The following is a 13,487-nucleotide window of genomic DNA, read 5'->3' as shown; positions in this document are numbered from 1 at the left end:
ACACTTCATTTATTCCACAGACTTAATCTAAAGCTCTTCTGACTTGTTGTGACTGCGCTGAAAAAAGCCCCCTTTGAGCTGGGTATAAGGCACCACCATTGCCTCTTTAAACCACTGGGCCTTGTGAATGTCTTTCATTCACTGATAGAGAAACTGAGGCAGAGTTCTCTTTTCCTTACAGCACTGCAGCTATTGATCAGCAGTAATGTTTTCTTTTATACAACAAATCACATTTTCTTGGTATATATCTATTCAGAGCTTGTGGTAGTTGGATCCCCTCCAAAAGGCTAATATGTTAAAGAAAAACCAAGCTGACACACCATCTATGCCATCTCAAAGCTTGTCTCACAGTTCTCTGTTTAAGATGAAATTGAGTTCATCCCCAAATATTAATAGATCTACAACCACAAAACTAGTTGCTGATATGATGATATGACAAATGATCTCATCAGATCTACCTCTGCTTCCACATTTTCCTAGAGTAAGGTGTCTGGAGATAAAATACTGAAACACAGCTGCTAAGACTTTCTGATTCGCCTGAAATAAATCCTATCTTAAAACTTTGGAAGTGTTTTATCAAAATGCTTGTGCCAAGCTATCTTGAGGTTGCTCAGCTTGTATTTGAAGCCTCTTACTAGCTTGATGTTATCAAATTTACTTAATGATTCTTTGTTTGCATATCAAAGACAAAGTCTGCCTTGCATGCTTGCAAAGCCAGATCTAATCTTGAATCTTGTGTTAATTCTTTGATCTTGGTACTTCCAGCAGTGTAAAACAACAAACCGCAGCATTTTCTTTATGATACATGAGCGATACAATTTCCTGAGAAAATAAGATTTTATTGCTTGATCTTCTGAAGGGGTTGGCGAATGTGAGATCTACTAGTGTAGTACATAAAAGGGTCAGCAAGTCTGCAGGGATGCTTATGAAAGAGCACATTCACCACTTGAGGCAACAAACCGTGAAGCTGTGCAACCTGAGCATTTGGCTGTGTAGAGGGGATGAGTGTGACGTGGGGCCATGGCCACCCGTGGGAGCACGTCGCAGAGAGCCTGGGCACAGGGGGATGGATAAAAGAGAGCGTGAGTCAGGGTCTGGGTTGCTGAGCTCCAAGGAAACCACTCCTGAGCACAGGTTGTGCCTTTCTCCATGGGAACCTGTTGGAGACACTCTTCTGTATCTGGTTCCAAAATAACAAGCAGTGAGTGCATGACAGGGAGAGCAATGAACAAACAATTCTCATCCCACAGGTCATAAATACAAATGTTTGAACGTAAAGTACCTCAGATCTGATTTGCTGCAGAACAATGTTTCGTAAGCAGTAGGGTATAAATAAACCTTGTTCTGGTGTTTTTGATGTGGAAAATATACACAAAGAAGGAAAGAGCACAAGCAAGGCATGTGTGGAATCCATGTCGCATGTCACCGCATAAAGCTTCTAAAAGAGACCTGTTCCTCCATCCTTATCTCAGGACATTAGCAGGTATCGGATTTTTTCAACCATTAGCTAACTGTGCACTGTCATTCGTTACACAGTTTTGAGGGAAGAAGTCTATAAAAGCTTTCAGGGTCTGGAAAAAGCCTGTGATTATCCTGGAAGTGCCATTACTGGTGCCATTATTCTTTCTACGTTAGTTGTGCCACTGATTGAAGCCACAAATCCCTGATCTGTACTGTTGTGCTAGTCCAGTGCCTCACAGTACCTAAACTGGTGATTAATGGTATCCTGGTGACGGGCAATACACTACAAAGGAGCAAGCCTTCAATTGCTGTTATCCTGTGCCTCCCTGGGAGAGCAGCAGCAGGGCAGGATGGCCGGGAGGAGCCTTTAAGAAGGATTTCTTTGAAGTTTGCTGTGAATGGCCATAGACAATAGGCAGGATGTCCCAGCGCTGGGAGCTGGAGCCCAGGATGAGACTGGGAGGGAGTTGAAGTCTGAACGTTTTTTACTGATGGTTGAAAATCCTATGTAAATGTGATTACATCGCATTTTGTTGCAATAATGGTAGTGGATGGAGCCTGGGAGAGTAATAAAATGCTACCACTGGGAGCGAGGTAGAGGCAGGGCCAGACGAGATACGTCTGGCTAATGGCAGGACACTATGGGTGGGCATTGGCCTTTCCCAGGGCTCGGTGCTCCCCTCTCTCCTTTTGCCTTTGGGCCTGGTCCTGCTCTCTTTAGCCATGGTGGACTCCACTGGAAGTGGAGATTTGCTGCATACACAGCCCAGACTCCCTTCACTAGGGATCCTTTCTTCTTGGAGGCTTGGAAATGACACCAGAGGATCTGGATCCTGAAGCCCTGACTTTTGGGAGCCAGATTTTGGGAGTTTAAAGTTCATTATCAGTTCTTTCACTGTGCCATGCCTCAGTCAAAATTGTCCTTCCAAAACTTGCAAAAAGGGCAGGTTAGGCCCGAATTTTCAGGCTAAGATTCATCTTTTCTAAATATGTCACAAATATATTCTTGTCTGCATGCTGAGCTCTGGTCCTGCACAGATCTTATTTTTGACATGAAGCTAGTATTTCATAAGCTTAAAGTGGATTTGGCAAGCAAAAGAATGCAGCATTCATTGTTATTCTGAAGAGAGCAGATGAGGGAAGAGGCCCGCATTAACAAGCGGAGTCAGACAGCTTGCCATTTGTAGCTTGCCTAAACGAATCAATGATATGGAATTATGAGCAAGACTTGCCGAGGGGCTGAGGATTTTATTGGAACATTTGCAAATGATATTAAAGTGAGACGTATAGCAATGCTATTGATGAAATTGAATTCTTTAACTACAGGGCTGTGAAGCAGTTCATCGCAGAAACCCGCTGGATGCGTAGGAGCTGATTTCAGTAGCCCGGATAGGTGCCCAAGTCCCTGATGTATGTCGATGTGGCTGTGCCTACGGGCCTAGGTGCATGACCTGAGAACTTGCTCGTGTACTGCTCTGCTGATGTGATTTTGTGTCGGTAAATGTCCATTGCTCTGGATACTGAAAATCCAGCTCTTCACTTTTTTACCAGTCATCTTGGACAGATGTGGCAGCATTCCTGTTTCATTGATCAAAATGCAGCAGGAATATGACTTGAATGGATGGTCTCCTCATCAGGATGGTACTTCTGATGGAAATGTGTAGGAAATAGTAATGAAAATGGAGGGGAAAATGGAGCCATCGGTCAGCAGGGGAGGATGAAAAAATATCTGTGTGATTGCTTGTGCCTCCATCATCTTATGCTAGATTTGCTTTCCATCAGTTCTGCTGGCTGCTCGACCCAGAAAGAGGGAAATTGTATTTTTCATTAAAGAGAAGGAATCTCAAGAGCTTCAGGTCCTGGTGAGCTGAGTTGCTCCATGGTGCCGCTGACTATGAAAGAAACCAAGACCTCTGTTAGGTTCCCAGAGGTGTTCATGCAGATACCCATGTGCTGCTAACCTGATCTGACTGGGGAAACCTGATGTCACCTGGCAGTAACCATGGCCCCATGTCTCCCTGTGCTGCTTAGGACAACACATTAATGCTGTGCAGCAGCAGAGAGCTGTAAATGGTTTCAGAAACAAGTTTTTAGCCCTGAAATTATGTACTCTCCCTGTTTTTTTTTTTTTTTCTTTTTTTTTTCTTTTTTTTTTAAATAGAATTCCCTTGGGAATGAGTCCATTCCCAATAGAAAGGAGGCTGACTCCTTACCACTTTTTGAAGCTGAGATCGCTTTTAACATTTCTTCCTCCAGAAGGATTTGAAATTTGAGTATACTTAAAATGAACGTTTTCTCTTTTTAGAGAAGGAAGCTCTTTTCCTGTTGTCTTCTTGCACAGTAGTCCTTCTAAAATGATTGAAATGCCTCCCTTGGAGTGCTATTTCATCTTTGCTTTGCTTTTGTGCCTCCTGCTTATTTATGGAAGCAGCTTTGTTTCCTCAATAAACAAGGGCTACATTTTTTTTCTTGGTTTCATCAGCCAAACAGCATGAGCTGTTCAGAACCAGGTCTGCTTTGCTGCAGCCTCTACCAGAAATGGTGCTCATGTTGAAGGGATGAGGTGTAGATATAACTGCAATGTGGGCACGGGCATCTGTGAAGAGTTGTTACCAAGTATAAACAATTGTTGAAATATGATAAACTATCTGGGAATAAAAAGAAATGACAGGAAAGATTTTTGACAGAAATAGAGGTATTTTGTTTTTCTTCCTCCCTGAATCCATCTGACTCTGACATCGATGTACTTCAAGCACAGAAACGTGGCAAACCTGACCACCATTGGAATAACCCCCATCTGGTTTTATAACAGTCAAAATTTAATCCAAAAGTGTGTAACCAAATATCTAGGTTAAGAAATTTGTCCTGTCCCCACCATTGCCCATGCTGGAGAAGGTGCTGCAGTTCAGATTGAAGACTGACCCATGGAATGATAATTTTGGTCCCATTTACAAAAGCAGTAGCAAACTCATTCTCAAAGCAGGCTTAGTCACCACTGCATTCACCAAAATAACAGATAAGGTTGTTCTGCCTTGTATTTTTTTTCCTGTGTGTTTTCCCAGTGCTGATCCTGTGCAAGTCTTTACTCCTGATCCATAGAGAATGAACTGCAGATATCAGGAATGAAGCCTGATATGAAGCCTGATGGCCAGGTGCAGATGACCTCAAGTCCTCCTACCCAGAATTTACCTGTAGCTCACTTCCATTCAAAACATAAATTCAGCAGAAAACACAGCAGGGATGTGGGTGAATTTTAGGCCACATGAATTTGAGGTGCCCTCCTCTCCTCCCCCCTCCTTTGTTTTTTTCTTTTGCTGCATTTCATCTCCCAGTGCCCATAGAGAGATTTTCAGGAAACTCTAAGGAGAGGTGAAAACCAACACCCTGAGCCATGCTTTGGACTCTTCCTTGTTACCCGAAGGGTAATTTTTGGGGACATTTGGCAGAAAGCTCCATCTTTTTCCTGTAGAAAGCAGAGAGCAGCCATGAGCTTTTTCCACATTTACACACTGCCAATCCATGCAAACACAATGCCTTCAAATTCAAGAGATCATGTACTAATGTTGCCAGTTCTTTGCAATCTTGCTCATGCTGTTTATTTCACTCTGCAAAAGAAGATCTGCAAATAAGAGAAGGTGCATGTCTTCGTGCGTTTGTGCAAGCTTTGTCTTTCTTTGTGCTTTTAGAGGTTAAAGTGGCTGTAAGGCAGGGTGTGCTGGGAGAGCTGGCAGGAGGTGCCTGCAGCCTGTCCAGGCAGGATGTGCCCACGCTCAGCCCCTTTGATCCCGGCTGAGGACTTTGGCCAGGAGGGGACCTGGAGGTCACTTGTCAAAGAGACATGGGCAGTAATTTCCTTTGAATTACACAATGAATCATACGAGGCTCAGAACCCCCCAATCCGATTTTTTCCCATACAATCTAAAAGAATTATCTTTCCCATCCTTCCTAGCAGTGGTATTTCACATCAGCCTGACTGTTGGCAGCCCCCACAGATACGGGGCCAGATCAGCAGAACTCCATTTACTTCAGTGGAAGGATGCCAGGAAGTGCAGCTGAGGACCTGGCTCGTCTGTCTGAGCTGTAATTATAATGCTTACCTAAGCTTATCTGCAAATTTAGCCTGAAGATTTTGAGAACCAGTTTTCTCACATGATTCAGATATTTCTTGTGACAGGACGGGCTGGAAATACCCTGTAGCAGATGTTCTGGTGGCACAAGTTACTCTTGCATTCCAGGTCTGGCCTGACCCTGAAATAGCTGAGCATATGTGGGAAGAGGAGGAGCAGAGACGCTGGATGGAAAATTCTCCATCTTCTCAATGGCTTGGTTCAGCATCAGCAATGGCACAGCCTAAATTTTCAGAAGAAGGAAGGGAGCTTGTTTCTCTGCCTTAGCTCCCTTGCTCTTTTAGGTGGTACTAACTCTCAAACTCTGCTGCTTTGGCTTATTTCCCCCTCCCACCATGGATGTTTATGATGTCCTGAGATTACAGAGCTCCACTTGCCTTGTTTTCCACCACATGGTAATGCTCTCCTGTGCTTAGTGGTACCGCACATGGAAATCCTTGTTAGCCTTGCTAATTACTATTGTACTATTTAAAATCATTTTATTTTATTATTATTATTTTTTTTCAACCAACCAGAACAGACCTTTGTCATTAGGACTGACTAATTTACATCAAATGGGTTATAGGATTGCTGTGCCCGAGGTTCTGCTTGGCTGTGTCTGCTGATGCTTGGAGGAGTTTTGTAATCACAAGTTTTAAAAAAATAATGAAAATATAAAAGCAACGTTTAATTCCAGACTTGAATGCACTTCCCATAATATTTATGTGAAGAGTGCTCCTAGCAATGGCTCTTTAGAGTAGGCATTATTGGGGATTTGGGAAGCGATGCTTGCTGTGGGAAGAATTTCCTTGTACAGATGTAATGTGATGCACGTGTACATTTGGGTCTGCTTATGTTTTAACAATGTATTACCCAGTAATGAAAAACACACACATTCAACATGCAGTACAAATGATAATCCCGCTGCTAAAACCCACAGCCGTGCAGTGGGAAAGGCCTGATTTACTCTCTGTGCACATTACCCTTTTAATAAGATTTAAGGCTGAAAGTGCATGAGATCAAGGCTCAGCTGTTCCAGGGAGGTTTGTTTTTTACTGCTCAGGTGTTCTGCAGTACTTTTCTTATGGACCAGCTTGTCACTGTTTTACATGAGCTGTAATTTATTCTTTGCATAATGTAGTAAATAAATGAGACAGATTCCAACAATAATATGACGATTATCTACTTATAAAATATTCACTTTTAGGTATGAAAATATAAAAGAAAAGAAACCTGTTACTTCTACTCTCTGTGTGGGGAAAGAAGCCAACAAGGGTTTGAATTATTTATGCAAAAGCCATTACCAGGTCATGGCAGCATCAGAAACGAACTCCAGCTTTTCTGTGCTTCCATCCACGGTGTTTGCCAGCCCTGCACAACGTTCAGGTTATGGCAGTTGAGGAAACAAAATGATGCACTATTAGTCAGTCCTGAGATTGCAGGGGGAGGAGAATCAGGCTGTTACTGTGAATTTTCTATGGCAGCTGCTACATAACAGATGCTTTCAGTGAATACCTTGCCGAAGTTTGATGTCCTGTCCTTATCACTGCAGCACAATTTATATAAGAAGACATCTCATGCCATTTGCAAGTAGTCCCTCAAACAGTTTTACTCCTAAATTATTACATTTGTCTGTATTTTTTTTTTTTTTTGGTTGATGTATTAACGTCTGTTCTCCAATTCTTCACCTGGACTTGTGTGTGATCAAATAAATGGCCTAATTGGCACATGGTCCTGCGTTAAGCTGCAATGCAGAAGCATGTGTGACATGCAGGGGATCTTCCTAAGGTGGCATATCCTCAGCAAAGGAAGCTCTGAGCATCTCTGCTGCAGTTAGAAGGGATGTTTTCCACTCCTGCCATCGGTATGTTTTCTTTACATTGTATGCAGCAACTCCTAGCTCGTAATTACAGGCAAGGAGTTATTTGAGACTGTTCAGCCCATTTCATGTTACCTAAAATGACTTCAAAGTGTGCATTTATGCTCTTGGAATGGGTGTGAGTGTGTTACAAGTATAGCTCTCAATAATCCCACTGCAAAGCATGCTACAGCAGTGCTGGGCCACTGTAATCGAAGAATAAAGTGTGTAACCCTCCCCTGTGACACCTCCCATGGTGGGTGCGTGCTGTGACACACCAAGCCTGCTCTTTGCTCGTAACCTCCATAAAAAAGGAGAAAACCATTTGTGGCAATTTCATGCCACTGCAGTTATGAAAGGGCAGCAGATTTTGAATCTTGGTCACGGTTATTGCAACAAAGCAGTTGTTTCCACCACACCCATGATTGATTTTTTTTTTATAAGTACAAATCCATGCCCTGGTAATTCCGACCACATGCGAGTTTCTCCATACAGCAATCTCTGCAAACATCTCTTGAAACACCCACAATGAGATTCATACCCACTTCTGAACTGGAAACTTAAAGCTTACAAAATGCCACTTTCATTTGCTTTAATGTCTGGAATTTGATTTGTGGCTAGAGCATGAATCTCACTTATGCATATCTGGCCCGAAAACGATGGCATGTTTTTTTCCTTGGGTTAATGTCAGGGAGCAAAGCCTTCCAGAGACCAACGTGGGAGGGAAGAGAAGAGAAGCATCTTATCTGTGCTCTTCTTTTGCTCTTCTCCGGGACTCCCCCCCACAGCAATGCGGTGGTTGGCCACTCTGCAAGTCCTTATCTTCCACAAATCCACAAGAATTCCCTTTATGGGCTGTGAAATCCTCCCACAGAGAATAAATTGCGAAGGCTGAGAAAATAAGCTTGGGTGGAAGGAAGAAACCCATGGCGCTGGCAGGGGGCAGGATCAGCTCTGGCTTTCTGGGGCTGGGAGAGGATCTTCATGCAGACAGTGGAGCAGAGGGACTGTTGTGCCATGTGTGGATCATGCTGAGCTTCGTGGTGGTTCATCATTTTTCCTGAGTTCTGCCTTGCTGCATTTTGCTTCCTCGGTGAAGATTTTGCAGCGCTCTGCTGGCTCGCCACCAGCTCCCGAAGGCCACCGAGAAGGCTGCTTTCCTCCTTCAGGATTTTCCACCTTGCTGCGATGTGAGCAAGGAGGACAAATTGGCCATTTCACGCCGCGGTGCACCACAAAGGCTGCTCAGCTGGGCACTCAGGTGTGCCGAAATGACTTGGCGAGCACCTCCGGCATCTTGTCCGCCAGGCTGTGCCTGTCCCGTGTGCCTTCAGGGATGCTGCAGGGCTGGAGGGCAGAAACCAGAGGAATGAAACATTCCCTGAGGTGTCCTGTGGGAGGACACTAATGGAAAAATCCACCAATTTTACTTATTACTGTGCAGTCACTTGAGGCTAATTTTTACTCTGAGTGAAGTCTTTCTAATAGATTTTTTTTTTTTTTCCCCTGTAATTAAGATTTTACTTCTCCTTGATATGGACATAGATGGAAAGGTAGCAAACAGAAATTATATTCCCATTATTTTCATGTAACCTTTGCAAGCTGTCAGGATGGTGAGGGCTTTCAGGACACGTCTCTGCTGTGAATCTCACTGCGTTTCAGTGCCCCAGCTGCACGCACTCTCTTTCCTGCTAAGGCAGCTTCTTGCTCCTAGGGTATTATTTTAGCTCATTCAGTTGCAAAGTAGAGTATTAAAAGAAAGGACTGCTGCATTGTCTTAGCTCATTTATGGCAGGTAACACAAAATTTGGAAGGGAAGTAAGGAAACAATCAATTATAAAACCTTTTGCAATGGCACTTGTCATTCTGCAGGGTTAAATAGGCCAGGGATCACAGGGTGTTTCCTTTCTTAGCCAGCAGAAAAGCACCGGAAAGGAAAACCAAACTCTTAGAAACTCTATTTTCATAACAGTTTTCATAACTGCCACGTGAACTGTGCTGCTAAAAAAGTTTTTTTTTTTTTTTTTTTTTTCTTTTTTTCTTTTTCAGAGGACACAAGCTAAAGTGACACTGGATCTGGATTTAAGAATATACAAGGATAACTTATTTAAGAATAACTTTTCTCCTTAACAAAAGGAGATTTGTGACTCAAGACAACACGTTCCCACAAAAACCAAAGGCCAGATCTTGCTAAATAGCAGCTCTGGGTTTTGCATCACCTACTTGGCTACAGGAGATAGCTTTGTTCTGTTGAGCAATATTTTGAAAGACTGAATCTTATAGGTGATATGGTCAGAAGATAAAAATGTAAGAAAAAGAGGAGGAACTCTTAGGGTATTTTTATCTGTGAGAGTGAGTTTGCATGTGAATAGTCCCAGCACTCAATTAAAAAATATGATTTGCCAGAGTGAGAAAGAAGTTCAAGACTGGGCCCCCCTTTGCCCACCTTTGACTCTATAAATTTTGTTGAATGGATTTATGAGGTGCTGGTCTTGTTGGAGCGGCCTGTTTGCTCTCTTTAATTTCAGCACTAAAGCTGTTGTAGCATTGGTCTTGGCAAAGAACATCACAGATTCGGATCATTTTGCAATTTTAAATAGTTGAAGGAGTCTGTGCAGCCAGATAATCAATGATCTGTGTAAATGCCAACACTAAAATTAAATGGTTAATCAAGTTTATTTTCCCTGGGCTGTTCCTTCTGCATTCTCCCAGTGTGCTGCTGCAGGACAGACAACAGTTCTTCCAGGAACAAAGGGAGTTTTCTAGGTATAAAACGAAGCCAAGAGACAGCAGACTAGCATGAAACCCATTAAAATGACTGGGAGCCTTTCCATGCTATTTAACGGGCTTTAGCTCATCCCTTTTATGAGCATTATGAAAGCGGTTGTTAGCCATTTCTGGAGAGGCCCCTCTCCGGGGTCAGCATTGGCCAACCCCACTGGCAGAGCCTGAAGCTGGTGGGCAGCCCTGTCCCACCCCACGTGCCTCACACAGGGGCGGTGAGACACCTTCAGAAAGAATTACAGCCTCCACATCCAGCCAGGTGATTGTGTACCTCCCGAGAGGCGTGTGTCAGGGAGCTCTGATTTATTGCAAAAGAAGCTGGCACCGCATACAAAACACCCAACAATGTGTTAAAACAATCCTCCGAGTCTCTCTCAGGCAGCGTTGCTGTTTGCTGGCAGCTCGGGGTAATTCAGATGAAAAATTATCATGCACTTTACATGCCGAAATCTCCCCGTACTCTGGCACAGCCGAGGGATAGCTGAGCAATATGAAAGTGTCCCGTGAGCAGAAGCAGCCCTGTTGGGATCGGTGATTTATCACAAATCGCTGTAGCTCCAGGGGTGGAGGAAAGCTGCAGCGATGAGACTTCAGTGTAGGGATCCTGAGTATGTGATGCTTGTGCTGAAGGGTGCCCATGGTGCTTGGGGTTGGACTTACCTGGCGGCTGGGGTGAAGGTGGGGAGGTATAGCTACAGAGGCTGTGGATTTGGTGTTGCTCATTCATTTGAGCTTTTACTATTTTTTTTTTTCCTTTTTGGACTTCACTTTTTGGGTAGTGGAGATTCCCATCTGGTTAGAGATAATCTAAGAGTTGTCTTTCCCTGCCCCTCCTTCCTCCATGGAGCCTTGCCTGTTCGATGGGTTTGAGGAGGAAAAACATCTCACTGTAAGAGCAGCGAACTGTGTCCAGATCCTTCTTGGGCTTCTGTGTCCTCAACTGCTTGTTCTCCTGCTGTTTCTGGTCACTCTGGTGATCCACATGCCACACATTCTCTCCATTTCATTCTTTTTCTTCCTCCCCCCTCCCCAGCCTCATTGGATATCCATCATCACATTCACCCCAAACCCTTGTCTCCCTGGCAGTCAAATTGCTTTGGTTATGGTTTCTCTCCTTTCTGAGACTGGCTTTTGAAGCAGCCTCTTACATCAGGCGTGTGGTCAAAGGGAAAAACATTGCTTCACAATGATGTTGGGCTTCCAGGTCCACATGGACACATTCAGATCTGGCTTTCAATAATTCGCCAGCATTTACACACTCCTCACAGCCCTGGAACGTCTTTGTCATGCACGACATCCCCCAGCAGCACAGACCAATTAATAACACATCTTCAGCTCCCTTCCCAGGTCTGCGTGAGTTCTGGTTGCTCTGAAAAAAGGCACGTCATCTCCATCCCCACGGCTCCTGCTGACTGCTCCTTCCAATTTACTTTCAGGTGCTCTCTCTGCAGGTTGCACCCCCTGGTTTCCCTTCCAGAAGCGATGAGCTGTAATTGCTCCAGGTTCTTCGGAGATTCAGTATCTCAAAAGGCTGAGCCACAGCTTCGGCAGCCGTGAGCTCTCCACGGCTATCATGTATGCAAAATGCATTTCCTTTTGCTAGAGGCTTGAAAACTCACGTGCACCTGTTACAATGTGACTCTGGCGCATCTTTTGTGGTGTTTTATGAAAGACCAGAGCTTTTCTACCCTATTTTTTGCCTGAACTAGGAGGCTTAGTTCTCATTGTCTTCTTATATAAAATTTAACTTGAAGACGTTTTATGCTATGAAATGTTTCTCTGAAGATGTTAAGATGAAGTCTATTATTTAGGTGCTATTTGAAAAGTATTTAAACTGTCTTGACTCTATTTTCTTCCAGACTGTTTGGATGAGAATATCTGGCATCAGTCTTCTGTGTTGAAATACGAAAAGCCCAAAGTTTTGCCTGGAGAAGTGATGACCAGGGGTGGACAGAGCAGTTTCCAGGATGCTGTGTCTGCGAGAAGCAGACTGTACATGGCCTGTTTTGAGGTGGAGTTGTGATAAAAGTCTTGGGCACCTCCAGGGATGGGGCATCCACAGCTCCTCTGGGCAGCCTGTGCCAGTGCCTCACCACCCTCTGAGTGAAGAATTTCTTCCTTAGATCTAATCTAAATCTCCCCTCTTATAGTTTAAAACCATGCCCCTTGTCCTGTCATTGTCTGTGTGAGTAAGAAGTTGCTCTCCATCTTTTTCATAAGCCCCCTTTAAGTATTGAAAAGTTGCAATGTACTCTTTGTGCATTCATCTGAGAATGAGTCAGGCCAAGCTGACTGCTCTTATCACAAGACCTGATCTGTTACCTCCTTGAGTGGCCTGACAGAAGATCTGGTAACCAATTTTCTGTGCTTCAGCTTGCATTTCATTTCACGTCTTAGAAAGTTGTCTGCAGTCTTTGTTTGAAAAAGAGCACTTTTCATGCTAAATTTTCTATTTGGAGCCAGCTGGAAGTTACCATTCATTTCTCTGCTAAAATTAATTGAACTATTTTCGTGGAAAAAGCTGCATTGTGCAGGAGCCACCGCTCCACGGCACATTGCATTGGTTTGAGAAATTGTTGTGTAAAGCCACGCGGATAATGGATGGTGCGTCTGTAACTCCAAGGTGCGACCTGTTTGGTATGAAACGCTCCTACTCACATGCTGCTCTTATTTGTAATTTGTATTTATTCCGACTTCTAATGAGGAAGCTGCATTCTTCCACTGGGAGACGGATGCAACTGGAGCCCTGCGGTGTGCTAATGGAGTGAAGGCAATCGTCTCGCCTCTCTTTGTTGATTCAAACTGCAAGCCTTTTCCACCTCGAAGAATTACTATTAGTTTGGTTTTCCAGCCTTGCTAGGAAACGTCTTGTATCGTTTGAAAACAGGAACGTTTGAGTTGCAGTTGGCATGGGCTGAGGAAGCCTTTATCAAGGCAATGTCCTGGGGTGCTGCAGTAACCTTCGTGCCCTCGGAGCAGGAGGCACTCATGGGCATCACCCCGTCCATGCAGGGCTGAGATGGAGCTCAGCTCCTCAAATACAGCCACCCTAATTCAAACCATCTGGCCACAAATGACACGACCATCGTGCCTGGCTGTGGCAAGACTGGGAGCCTGGAGCTCCAGTGAGTTTGTTTATTGATAGTGAGAATTGCTGTAAATTTGCCTCGGGGTTATTTTTTTTTAATAAAGACGCATTTGTTCCAATAAGACACACTTCACTTCATGCAGCTGAAGCCAGAAGCAAAAAGGAATGGTGGAATTTGGTGCATGATGTT

The sequence above is a fragment of the Aythya fuligula genome, chromosome 7 (genome assembly GCF_009819795.1).
Source record: "Aythya fuligula isolate bAytFul2 chromosome 7, bAytFul2.pri, whole genome shotgun sequence".
NCBI classification, from domain to species: domain Eukaryota; kingdom Metazoa; phylum Chordata; class Aves; order Anseriformes; family Anatidae; genus Aythya; species Aythya fuligula.
This window is presented reverse-complemented; position numbering follows the sequence as displayed.